Genomic DNA, 12927 nt, shown 5'->3' with positions numbered 1-12927 from the left:
ACATCTTTCTGATCTGTGTATTAATCTAACAGAGGTGAACCTTTATTTTGACTTAGTAGTTTTGAAACACTCTTTTTGTAGAATCTGCAAGTGGACATTCAAACAGCATTGATGTCTATGGTGAAAAACGAAATATCTTCCCATAAAAACTACACAGAAGCATTCTGTTAAACTTCTTTCTGTTCTGTGCATTCATCTCACAAAGAAGAACCTTTCTTTTGATTGAGCAGTTTTGATACACTCTTTTTGTAGAATCTGCAAGTGGACATTTGGAGAGATTTGAGGCCTATGGTGAAAAAAGAAATACCTTCCCATGAACACTATACAGAAGGTTTCTGTGAAACTTCTTTCTGATTTGTGCATTCATCTAACAGAGTTGAACCTTTCTTTTGACTGAGCAGTATTGAAACACTCTTTTTGTAGAATCTGCAAGTGGACATTTGGAGAGTATTAAAGCCTATGGTGATAAACGAAATATCTTCCCATGAAAACTACACAGAAGGATTCTGTGAAACTTCTTTCTGATCTGTGCATTCATCTTACAGAGATGAACCAGTGTTTTGATTGAGCAGTTTTGAAACACTCTTTTTGAAGAATCTGCATGTGGACATTTGGGGAGCATTGAGGCCTATGGTGAAAAACGAAATATCTTCAAATAAAAACTACACAGAAACATTCTGTGGAAGTCCTTTCTGATCTGTGCATTTATCTAACAGTGTTGAACATTTCTTTTGATTGAGCAGTTTTGAAACACTCTTTTTATAGAATCTGCAAGTGGACATTTTGAGCGCTTTGAGGCCTATGGTGAGAAACGAAATATCTTCAAATAAAAACTACACAGAAGCATTCTGTTAAACTTCTTTCTGTTCTGTGCGTTCATGTCACAGAGAAGAACCTTTGTTTTGATTGAGCAGTTTTGAAACACTCTTTTTGTAGAATCTGCAACTGGACATTTGGAGCGCTTTGAGGCTTACTGTGAAAAAGGAAGTATCTTCAATTAAAAACTACACAGAAGCATTCTTTGAAAATTCTTTCTGATCTGTGCATTCCTCTAACAGAGTTGAAACTTTCTTTTGACTGAGCAGTATTAAAACACTCTTTTTGTAGAATCTGCAAATGGACATTTGGAGAGCATTGAGGCCTATGGTGAAAAACGAAATATCTTCCCATGAAAACTACATAGAAGGATTCTGTTAACCTTCTTTCTGTTCTGTGCATTCATCTTACAGAGATGAACCTATCTTTTGATTCAGCAGTTTTGAAACACTCTTTTTGTAGAGTCTGCAAGTGGACCTCTGGAGTGCTTTGAGGCCTATGGTGAGAAACGAAATATCTTCAAATGAAAACTACACAGAATCATTCTGTGAAACTTCTTTCTGATCTGTACATTCATCTAAAAGAGTTGAAACTTTCTTTTGATTGAACAGTTTTGAAACACTCTTTTTGTAGAATCGGCAAGTGGACAATTTTTAGAGCATCGAGGCTTATGGTGGAAAATGAAATATATTTCCATAAATACTACACAGAAGCACTCTCTGAATCTTCTTTCTGTTCGGTCAGTTCATCTAACAGAGAAGAACCTTTTTTTGATTGAGCAGTTTTGAAACCCTCTTTTTGTAGAATCTGCAAGTGGACATTTGGAGAGCATTGAGGCCTACGGTGAAAAACGAAATATCTTCCCATGAAAACTACACAGAAGGATTCTGTGAAACTTCTTTCTGTTCTGTGCATTAATCTTACAGAGATGAACCTATGTTTTGATTGAGCAGTTTTGAGACACTCTTTTTGTAGAATTTGCAAGTGGACATTTGGAGTGTTTTGAGACCTATGGTAACAAATGAAATATATTCCCATAAATACCACACAGAAGAATTCTGTTAAACTTCTTTCTGTTCTCTCCGTTCAATTCACATAGAAGAACTTTTCTTTTGACTGAGCCGTTTTTAAACACTTTATTTGTAGAATCTGCAAGCGGACATTTGGAGCGCTTTGAGGCCTATGGTGAAAAAGGAAATATCTTCAAATAATAACTACACAGAAGCATTTTGTGAAAATTCTTTCTGATCTGTGCATTTATCTAATAGAGTTGAACCTTTCTTTTGACTGAGCAGTTTTGAAACACACTTTTTGTAGAATCTACAAGTGGACATTTGGAGAGCATTGAGGCCTATGCTGAAAAACGAAATTTCTTCCATTGAAAACTACACAGAAGGATTCTGTGAAACTTCTTTTGGTTCTGTGCATTCATCTTACAGAGATGAACCTATCTTTTGATTGAGCAGTTTTGAAACACTCTTTTTGTAGAATCTGCAAGTGGACATTTATAGCATTTTGAGGCCTATGCTGAGAAACGAAGTATCTACAAATAAAAACGACACAGTAGCATTCTGTGAAACTTCTTTGTGATCTGTTCATTTATCTGACAGTATTTAAGCTTTCTTTTGTTTGAGCAGTTTTGAAACACTCTTTTTGTAGAATCTGAAAGTGGACATTTGGAGAGATTTGAGGCCTAAGGTGAAAAACGAAATATCTTCCCATACAAATTACACAGAAGGTTTCTGTGAAACTTCTTTCTGTTCTGTGCATTCATCTTACAGAGATGAATCTGTCTTTCGATTGAGCAGTTTTGAAACACTCTTTTTGTAAAATCTGCAAGTGGATATTTGGAAGGCTTTGAGGCCTGTGGTGAGAAAGGAAATATCTGCAAAAAAAAACTACACAGAAACATTCTGTGAAACTTCTTTCTGATCTGTGCATTTATCTAACAGTGTTGAACCTTTCTTTTGATTGGGCAGTTTTGAAACACTCTTTTTGTAGAATTTGCAAGTGGACATTTGGAGAGTTTTGATGCCTATGGTGAAAAACCAAATATCTTCCTATAAAAACTACACAGAAGGATTCTGTGAAACTTCTTTCAGTTCTGTGCATTCATCTTAGAGAGATGAACCTATCTTTTGATTGAGCAATTTTGAAACACTCTTTTTGTAGAATCTGCAAGTGGACATTTTGTGCGCTTTGAGGCTGATGGTGAGAAACGAAATATATTCAAATTAAAACTACACAGAAGCATCCTGTGAAACTTCTTTCCAATCTGTGCATTCATCTAACAGAGTTGAACTTTTCTTTTGACTGAGCAATTCTGAAACACTCTTTTTGTAGAATCTGCATGTGGATATTTGGAGAGCATTGAGGCCTATGGTGGAAAACAAAATATCTTCCCATAAAAACTACACAGAAGCACTCTGTGAAACTTCTTCCTGATCTGTTCATTCATCTAACATATTTGAAACTTTCGTTTGACTGAGTGGTTTTGAAACACACTTTTATTAGAATCTGCAAGTGGACATTTGGAGAGCATTGAGGCCTACGTTGAAAAACGAAATATCTTCCCATGAAAACTACACAGAAGGATTCTGTGAAACTTCTTCCTGTTCTGTGCGTTCATCTTACAGAGATGAACCTATCTTTTCACTGAGCAGTTTTGAAACACTCTCTTTTTAGAATCTGCAAGTGGACATTTTGAGCACTTTGTGGCCTATGGTGAAATAGGAAATATCTTCAAATAAAAACTACACAGAAGCATTCTGTGAAACTTCTTTCTGATGTGTGCATTAATCTAACAGAGTTGAACTTTTCTTTAGACCGAGCAGTTTTGAAACACCGTTTTTGTAGAATCTGCATGTGGACCTTTGGAGAGCATTGAGGCCTCTGGTGAAAAACGAAAAATCTTCCCATGAAAACTACACAGAAGCATTCTGTTAAACTTCATTATGTTCTGTGCGTTCATCTCAAAGAGAAGAACCTTTCTTTTGATTGAGCAGTTTTGAAACACTCTTTTTGTAGAGTCTGCAAGTGGACATTTGGAGAGCATTGAGGCCGACAGTGAAAAAGGAAATATGTTCAAATAAAAACTACACAGAAGTATACTGTGAAACTTCTTTCTGATCTGTGCATTCATCTAACATATTTGAACCTTTCATTTGACTGAGTAGTTTTGAAACACTCTTTTTTTAGAATCTGCAAGTGGACGTTTGGAGAGCACTCAGGCCGATGTTGTAAAACGAAATATCTTCCCTTGAAAACTACACAGAAGGATTCTGTGAAACTTCTTTCTGTTCTGTGCATTCATCTTACAGAGATGAACCTATCTTTTGATTCAGAAGTTTTGAAACACTCTTTTTGTAGAATCTTCTAGTGGATATTTGGAGGCCTTTGAGGCCCATGGTGAGAAACGAAATATCTGCAAAAAAAAAATACACGGAAATATTCTGTGAAACTACTTTCTGATCTGTGCATTTATCTAACAGTGTTGAACCTTTCTTTTGATTGGGCAGTTTTGAAGCACTCTTTTTGTAGAATCTGCAAGTGGACATTTGGAGAGCTTTGAGGCCGAAGGTGAGAAACGAAATATCTTCAAATAAAAAGTACACAGAAGCATTCTGTGAAACTTCTTTCTGATCTGTGCCATCATCTAACAGAGTTGAATCTTTCTTTTCACTGAGAAGTTTTGAAACACTCTCTTTTTAGAATCTGCAAGTGGACATTTGGAACGCTTTGAGACCTATGGTGAAAAAGGAAATATCTTCAAATAAAAACTACACAGAGGCATTCTGTGGAACTTCTTTCTGATCTGTTCATTCATCTAACAGAGTTGAACTTTTCTTTTGACTGAGCAGTTTTGAAACACCCTTTTTGTAGAATCTGCATTTGGACATTTGGAGATCATTGAGGCCTATGGTGAAAAACGAAATATCTTCCCATAAAAACTACACAGAAGCATTCTGTTAAATTTCTTTCTGTTCTGTGCATTCATTTCAAAGAGAAGAACCTTTCTTTTCATTGAGCAGTTTTGAAACGCTCTTTTTGTAGAATCTGCAATTGGACATTTGGAGAGCATTGAGGCCGACGGTGAAAAACGAAATATTTTCCCATGAAAAATATACATTAAGATTCTGTGAAACTTCTTTCTGTTCTGTGCATTCATCTTACACAGATTAACCTATCTTTTGATTGAGCAGTTCTGAAACACTCTGTTTGTAGAATCTGCAAGTGAACCTTTGGAGCGTTTTGAGGCTAATGGTGAAAAACAAAATATCTTCAAATAAAAACTACACAGAAGCATTCTGTGAAACTTCTTTCTGATCTTTGCATTCATCTAACAGAGTTGAACCTTTCTTTTGACTGAGCAGTTTTGAAGCACACTTTCTGTACTATCTGAAAGTGGACATTCGGAGAGCATTGAGGCCTTTGGTGAAAAATGAAATATCTTCCAACGAAAACTACACAGAAGATTTCTGTGAAACTGTCTTCTGTTCTATGCATTCATCTTACAGTGATGAACCTGTCTTTTGATTGAGCAGTTTTGAGACACTCATTTTGTAGAATCGGCAAGTGCACATTTGGAGTGCGTTGAGGCCTATGGTGAGAAACAAAATATCTTCATATATAAACTACACAGAAGCATTCCGTGAAAATTCTTTCTGATCTGTGCATTCCTCTCACAGAGCTGAACCTTTTTTTGAGCAGTTTTGAAACACTCTTTTTGTAGAATCTGCAAGTGGACATTTGGTGCGCTTTTAGGCCTATGGTGAGAAACTAAATATCTTCAAATAAAAACTACAGAGAAGCATTCTGTGAAACTTCTTTCTGATCTTTGCATTTATCTTACAGTGTTGAAACTTTCTTTTGATTGAGCAGTTTTGAATCACTCTTTTTGTGGAATCTGCAAGTGGACATTTGGAGAGTTTTGAGGCCTAAGGTGAAAAACGAAATATCTTCCCATGAAAACTACACAGAAGGATTCTGTGAAACTAATTTCTGTTCTGTGCATTCATATTAAAGAGATGAACTTATCTTTTGATTGAGCAGTTTTGAAAAACTCTTTTTGTAGAATCTGCAAGTGTACATTTGGAGCGCTTTGAGGCCTATGGTGAGAAACAAAATATCTTCAAATAGAAACTACACAAAAGCATTCTGTGAATCTTCTTTCTTATCTGTGCATACATCTAACAGAGTTGAACCTTTCTTTTGAGCAGTTTTGAAACACTGATTTTCTAGAATCTGTAAGTGGACATTTGGAGCACTTTGAGTCCTATGGTGAAAAAGGAAATATCTTCAAATAAAAACTACACAGAAGCATTATGTGAAACTTCTTTCTGATCTCTGCATTCACCTTACAGAGTTGAAAAATTCTTTTGACTGAGCAGTTTTGTAACACTCTTTTTGTAGAATCTGCAATTGGACATTTGGAGAGCATTGAGGCCTATGGTGAAAAATGAAATATCTTCCCATGAAAACTACACAGAAGGATTCTGTGAAATGTCTTTCTATTCTGTGCATTCATCTTACAGAGATGAACCTATCTTTTGATTGAGCAGTTTTGAAACACTCTTTTTGTAGAATTTGCAAGTGGACATTTGGAGCGTTTTGAGACCTATGGTAACAAACGAAATATCTTTCAATAAATACTACACAGAAGCATTCTGTTAAACCACTTTCTGTTCTGTCGTTTCAACTCACATAGAAGAACCTTTCTTTAGACTGAGAAGTTTTGAAACACTCTTTTGGTAGAATCGGCAAGTGGACATTTGGAGCACTTTGAAGCCTATGGTGAAAAAGGAAATATCTACAAATAAAAACTACACAGAAGCATTCTGTGAAACTACTTCCTGATCTGTGCACTCGTCTAACAGAGTTGAATCTTTCTTTTGACTGAGCAGTTTTGAAACACTCTTTTTGTAGAATCTGCATGTGGACATTTGGAGAGAATTGAGGCCTATATTGAAAAACGAAATATCATCCCAAAAAACTACACAGAATTATTTTGTTAAACTTCTTTCTGTTCTGTGTGTTCCTCTCACTGAGAAGAACCTTTATTTTGATCGAGCAGTTTTGAAACAGTCTTTTTGTAGAATCTGCAAGTGGACATTTGGAGCATTTTGAGGCCTATGGTGAAAAAAGGAAATATCCTCAAATAAAAACTACACAGAAGCATTCTGTGAAACTTCTTTCTGATCTGTGCATTCATCTAACACAATTGAACCTTTCTTTTGACTGAGCAGTTTTGAAACACTCTTTCTATAGAATCTGCAAGTGGACATTTGGAGCGCTGTGAGGCCTATGGTGAAAAAGGAAATATCTTCAAATAAAAACTACACTGAAGCATTCTGTGAAACTTCTTTCTGATCTGTGCAATCACCTAACAGTGTTGAACCTTTTTTTTTGACTGAGCAGTTTTGAAACCATCTTTTGGTAGAATCTGCATTAGGACATATGGAGAGCATTGAGGCCTATGGTGAAAAAAGAAATGTCATCCCACGAAAACTACACAGAAGGATTCTGTGAAACTTCTTTCTGTTCTGTGCATTCATCTTACAGAGATGAACCTATCTTTTGATTGAGCAGTTTTGAAACACTCTTTTTGTAGAATCTGCAATTGGACATTTGGAGCATTTTGAGGCCTATGGTGAAAAAAGGAAATATCTTCAAATAAAAACTACACAGAAGCATTCTGTGAAACTTCTTTCTGATCTGTGCATTCATCTAACCGAATTGAACCTTTCTTTTGACTGAGCAGTTTTGAAACACTCTTTCTATAGAATCTGCAAGTGGACATTTTGAGGGCTGTGAGGCCTATGGTGAAAAAGGAAATATCTTCAAATAAAAACAACACAGAAGCAGTCTGTGAAACTTCTTTCTGATCTGTGCAATCAACTAACAGTGTTGAAACTTTTTTTGACTGAGCAGTTTTGAAACCATGTTTTGGTAGAATCTGCATTAGGACATATGGACAGCAATTGAGGCCTATGGTGAAAAAAGAAATGTCATCCCACGAAAACTACACAGAAGGATTCTGTGAAACTTCTTTCTGTTCTGTGCATTCATCTTACAGAGATGAAGCTATCTTTTGATTGAGCAGTTTTGAAACACTCTTTTTGTAGAATCTGCAAGTGGACATTTGGAGAGCATTGAGACCTATGGTGAAAAACGAAATATCTTCCCATGACAACTACACAGAAGGATTCTGTGAAACATCCTTCTGTTCTGTGCATTCATCTTACAGATATAAACCTATCTTTAGATTGAGCAGTTTTGAAACACTCTGTTTGTAGAATTTTCAAGTGTACATTTGGAGCATTTTGAGGCCTATTGTGACAAAAGAAATATCTTCAAATAAAAACTACACAGAAGCATTCTGTGAAACAACTTTCTGATCTGTGCATTCATCTCACAGAGTTGAACCATTCTTTTGACTGAGCAGTTTGTAAGGACTCTTTCTGTAGAATCTGTAAGTTGACATTTGGAGAGCATTGAGGCCTATGGTGAAAAACGAAATATCTTCCCATGAAAACTACACAGAAGGATTCTGTGAAACATCTTTCTGTTCTGTGCATTCATCTTACAGAGATGAACCTATCTTTTCATTGATCAGTTTTGAAACACTCTTTTTGTAGAATTTGCAAATAGACATTTGGCGTGTTTTGAGGCCTATGGTGAGAAACGAAATATCTTCAAATAAAAACAACACAAAAGCATTCTTGGAAACTACTTTCTTATCTGTGCATTCATCTAACAGAGTTGAAACTTTCTTTTGACTGAGCAGTTTTGAAGCACTCTTTTTGTAGAATCTGCAAATGGACATTTGGAGATCATTGCGACCTCAGGTGAAAAACGAAATATCTTCCCATGAAAACTACACAGAAGGATTCTGTGAAGCTTCCTTCTCTTCTGTGCATTCATCTTACAGAGATGAACCTATCTTTTGATTGAGCAGTTTTGAAACATACTTTTTGTAGAATCTGCAAGTGGACATTTGGAGCACTTTGAGCCCATTGCTGAAAAAGGAAATATCTTCAAATAAAAACTACACAGAAGCATTCTGTGAAACATCTTCCTGATCTGTGCATTTATCTAACAGAGTTGAACTTTTCTTTTGACTGAGCAGTTTTGAAACACACTTTTTGTAGAATCTGCAAGTGGACATTTGGAGAGCACTGAGGCCTAAGGTGAAAAACGAAATATCTTCCCATGAAAACTGCACAGAGGGATTCTGTGAAACGTCCTTCTGTTCTGTGCATTCATGTTACAGAGATGAACCTATCTTTCGATTGAGCACTTTTGAAACACTCTTTTTGCAGAATTTGCAAGTGGACGTTTGGAGCGTTCTGAGGCCTATGGTGAGAATCGAAATATCTTCGAATAAAAACTACACTGAAATATTCTGTTAAACTTCTGTCTGATCTGTGCATTCACCTAACAGAGTTGAACCTTTCTATTGACTGAGCAGTTTTGAAACACACTTTCTGTAGAATCTGCAATTGGACATTTGGAGTGCTTTGAGGCCTATGGTGAAAAAGGAAATACCTTCAAATAAACACAACACAGAAGCATTCTGTGAAACTTCTTTCTGATCTGTGAATTCATCTAACAGAGTTGAACCTTTCTTTTGACTGAGCAGTTTTGAAACACACTTTTTGTAGAATCTGCAAGTGGACATTTGGAGCGCTTTGAGGCCTATAGTGAAAAAGGAAATATCTTCAAATGAAAATTACACAGAAGCATTCTGTGAAACTTCCTTCTGATCTGTGCATTCATCTAACATAGTTGAACATTTATTTTGACTGAGCAGTTTTGTAACACTGTTTTTGTAGAATCTGCATGTGGACATTTGGAGAGAATTGAGGCCTATATTGAAAAACGAAATATCTTCCCATAAAAACTACACAGAATTATTTTGTTAAAGTACTTTCTGTTCTGTGCATTCATCTCACAGAGAAAAAGCTTTCCTTTTATTGAGCAGTTTTGAAACAATGTTTTTGTAGAATTTGCAAGTGGACATTTGGAGCGTTTTGAGGCCTATGGTGAGAATCAAATTTCTTCAAATAAAAACTACACAGAAGCATTCTGTGAAACTTCTTTCTGATCTGTGCATTCATCTAACAGAGTTGAACCTTGCTTTTGACTGAGCAGTTTTGAAACACACTTTTTGTAGAATCTGCAAGTGGACATTTGGAGTGCTTTGAGGCCAATGGTGTAAAGGGAAATATCTTCTAATAAAAATATCTTCCAAACTACACAGAAACATTCAGTGAAACGTCTTTCTGATCGGTGCATTTATCTAACAGAGCTGAACTTTTCTTTTGACTGAGCAGTTTTGAAATACACTTTTTGTAGAATCTGCAAGTGGATATTTGGAGAGCACTGAGGCCTAAGGTGAAGAACGAAATATCTTCCCATGAAAACTACACAGAAGGATTCTGTGAAATGACTTTCAGTTCTGTGCACTCATCTTACAGAGATGAAACTATCTTTTGATTGGGCAGTTTTAAAACACTCTGTTTGTAGAATCTGCAAGTGGACGTTTGAACTGCTTTGAGTCCTACGGTGAGAAACGAAATATCTTCAAATAAAAACTACACAGAATCGTTCTGTGAAACTTCTTTCTGGTCTGTGCATTCATCTAACATAGTTGAATCTTTCTTTTGACTGAGAAGGTTTGAAACACTCTTTTGTAGAATCTACAAGTTGACATTTGGAGAGCATTGAGGCCTATGGTGAAAAAAGAAATATCTTCCCATGAAAACTACACAGAAGGATTCTGTGAAACTTCTTTCTTTTCTGTGCATTCATCTTACAGAGAGGAACCTATCTTTGATTGAGCAGTTTTGAAAAACTCTTTTTGTAAAATCTGCATGTGGACATTTGGAGTGCTTTGTTGCCTGTGAAAAGTCTTTCTGATCTGTGCATTCATCTAACAGAGTTGAACCTTTCTTTTGACTGAGTAGTTTTGATACACTCTTTTTGTAGAATCTGCAAGTGGACATTTGGAGAGCATTAAGAACTATGGTGAAAAACGAAATATCTTCCCATGAAAACTACACAGAAGGATTCTGTGAAACTTCTTTCTGTTCTGTGCCTTCATCTTACAGAGATGAACCTATATTTTGATTGAGCAGTTTTGAAAAACTCTTTGTAGAATCTGCATGTATACATTTTGAGTCCTTTGAGGCCTATGGTGAGAATCGAAATATCTCCAAATAAAAACTACACAGAAGCATTCTGTGAAACTTCTTTCTGATCTGTGCATTCATCTAACAGTGTTCAACCTTTCTGTTGACTGAGCAGTTTTGAAACACTCTTTTTGTAGGATCTGCATGTAGACATTTGGATAGCATTGAGGTCTATTGTGAAAAACGGAATATCTTCCCATGAAAACTACACAGAAGGATTCTGTGAGACTTCTTTCTGTTCCGTGCATTCATCTTACAGAGATGTACCTATCTTTTGATTGAGCAATTTTGAAACACTCTTTTTGTAGAGTTTGCAAGTGGACATTTGGAGCCTTTAGAGGCCTATGGTGAGAAACGAAATATCTTCAAATAAAAACTACAGAGAAGAATTCTTTGAAACTTCTTTCTGATCTGTGCATTCATCTAACAGAGTTGAACCTTTCTTTTGACTGAGCAGTTTTGAAACACTCGTTTTGTAGAATCTGCATGTGGACATTTTGAGAGAATGGAGGCCTATATTGAAAAACTAAATATCATCCCATAAAAACTATACAGAATCACTTTGTTAAACTTCTTTCTGTTCTGTGCGATCATCTCACAGAGAAGAACCTTTCTTTTGATTTAGCAGTTATGAAACACTCTTTCTGTAGAATCTGCAAGTGGATATTTGGAGCGTTTTGAGGCCTATGGTGAAAAAGGAAATATCTTCAAATAAAAACTACACAGAAGCATTCTGTGAAACTTCTTTCTGATCTGTGCGTTCATCTAACAGAATTGAACCTTTCTTTTGACTGAGCAGTTTTGAAGCACTCTCTCTATAGAATCTGCAAGTGGACATTTGGAGCACTTTGAGGCCTATGGTGAAAAAGGAAATATCTTCAAATAAAATCTACACAGAAGCATTCTTTGTAAATTCTTTCTGATCTATGCATTCATCTAACAGAGTTGAACCTTTCTTTTGACTGAGCAGTTTTGAAACACACTTTTTGCAGAATCTGCAAGTGGACATTTGGAGCGCTTTGAGGGCAGTGGTGTAAAAGGAAATATCTTCAAATAAAAACTATACAGAAGCTTTCTGTGAAACTTCTTTCTGATCTGTGCATTTATCTATCAGAGTTGAACATTTCTTTTGACTGAGAAGCTTTGAAACACACTTTTTGTAGAATCTGCAAGTGGACATTTGGAGAGCACTGAGGCCTAAGGTGAAAAACGAAATATCTTCCCATGAAAACTGCAAGGAAGGATTCTGTGAAACGCCTTTCTGTTCTGTGCATTCATCTTACAGAGATGAACCTTTCTTTTGATTGAGCAGTTTTAAAACACTCTTTTTGTAGAATCTGCAATTGGACATTTGGAATGCTTTGAGGCCTACCGTGGGAAACTAAATATCTTCAAATAAAAAATACACAGTAGCATTCTGTGAAACTTCTTTCTGATCTGTGCATTCATCTAAGGGAGTTGAAACTTTCTTTTGACTGAGCAGTTTTGAAACCCTCTTTTTGTAGAATCTGCAAGTAGACATTTGGAGAGCATTGAGGCCTTTGGTGAAAAACGAAATATCTGCCCTTGAAAACTACACAGAATGTTTCTGTGAAACTTCTTTCTGTTCTGCGCATTCATCTTACAGAGATGAACCTATATTTTTATTGATCAGTTTTGAAACACTCTTTTTGTAGCATCTGCATGTGGACATTTGGAGAGAATTGAGGCCTATATTGAAAAACGAAATGTCATCCCATAAAAACTACACAGAATTATTTTGCTAAACTTCTTTCTGTTCTGTGCGTTAATCTCACAGAGAAGAACATTTCTTTCGATTGAGCACTTTTGAAAAACTCTTTTTGTAGAATCTGCAAGTGGACATTTGGAGCATTTTGAGGCCTATTTATCTTCAAATAAAAACTACACAGAAGCATTC

The sequence above is a fragment of the Symphalangus syndactylus genome, chromosome 24, assembly GCF_028878055.3.
Source record: "Symphalangus syndactylus isolate Jambi chromosome 24, NHGRI_mSymSyn1-v2.1_pri, whole genome shotgun sequence".
Lineage (NCBI taxonomy): Eukaryota > Metazoa > Chordata > Mammalia > Primates > Hylobatidae > Symphalangus > Symphalangus syndactylus.
The sequence above is the reverse complement of the archived record's forward strand: the minus strand, read 5'-3'. Positions refer to the sequence as shown.